The following is a 1,011-nucleotide window of genomic DNA, read 5'->3' as shown; positions in this document are numbered from 1 at the left end:
TAGCTAGGATTACAGGTACCCGCCACCACATCCAACTAATTTTTTTGGTATTTTTCGTAGAGACAGAGTTTCACCATGTTGGTCAGGCTGGTCTCGAACTCCTGACCTCAGGTGATCCGCCCACCTCGGCCTCCCAAAGTGCTGGGATTACAGGCATGAGCCACCACGCCCAGCCTCAACCTGCATTTCTATCTCCAGTGAAAATATCCTTCAGGAATGAAGGGGAAATGAAGATATTTTCAGATAAAGGAAGACTAAGAGAATGTATTGCCAGCAGACCTGCCCTAAAAGGATGGCTAAGGAAGTTTTTTAATAGAAAAGGGGACAATAAAGAAAGGAATCTTGGAATAGCAGGAAGAAAGAATAAATAGAGTAAGGAAAAATATGGGTAAATACACTAGATTTTTCTTCTTTTCTTGAGTCTTCTAAATTATGTTTGACAGTTGAAGCAAAAGTCATGACAATATCTGATTTGGTTCTAAATGAAGGTAGATTAAATATTTAAGACATACTATTATAAATGGGAGAGAATAAAATGATATAAAGGCAGGTAAGATTTCTATACTTCACTGAATCTGGTGAAATGACACCAATAAACTGAGATAAGTAATATTTAATGTAATACATAAAGTAATCAACTATAAGCTATAAGAAGAGATGCATTCAAAAACATTATAAATAGGTGAAAATGTAATTATAAAAAATGTTCAAATAACTTATAAGAAGGCAATTAAAACAGAGGAATGAAAAACAGAAAGAAAAACACATAACCAAAAAATAAAATGGCAGACTTAGTTCCTACCATATGAATAATTACATTAAATGGAAATGGTCTAAATGCAATTAAAAGAGATTGAGAGGTGGCTTACAAAAAACATGACCCAACTATATGTAATCTACAGGAAACTCATTTAGAATATAACCATATAGGCAGGTTGAAATTTAAGAAAAAATAGAAAAAATATGTCATACAAATATTAATCAAGAGTAAACAGGAGTGTAAATATGAAT

The sequence above is a fragment of the Mandrillus leucophaeus genome, unplaced genomic scaffold (genome assembly GCF_000951045.1).
Source record: "Mandrillus leucophaeus isolate KB7577 unplaced genomic scaffold, Mleu.le_1.0 Scaffold35, whole genome shotgun sequence".
Lineage (NCBI taxonomy): Eukaryota > Metazoa > Chordata > Mammalia > Primates > Cercopithecidae > Mandrillus > Mandrillus leucophaeus.
Note: the sequence above shows the minus strand (reverse complement) of the source record.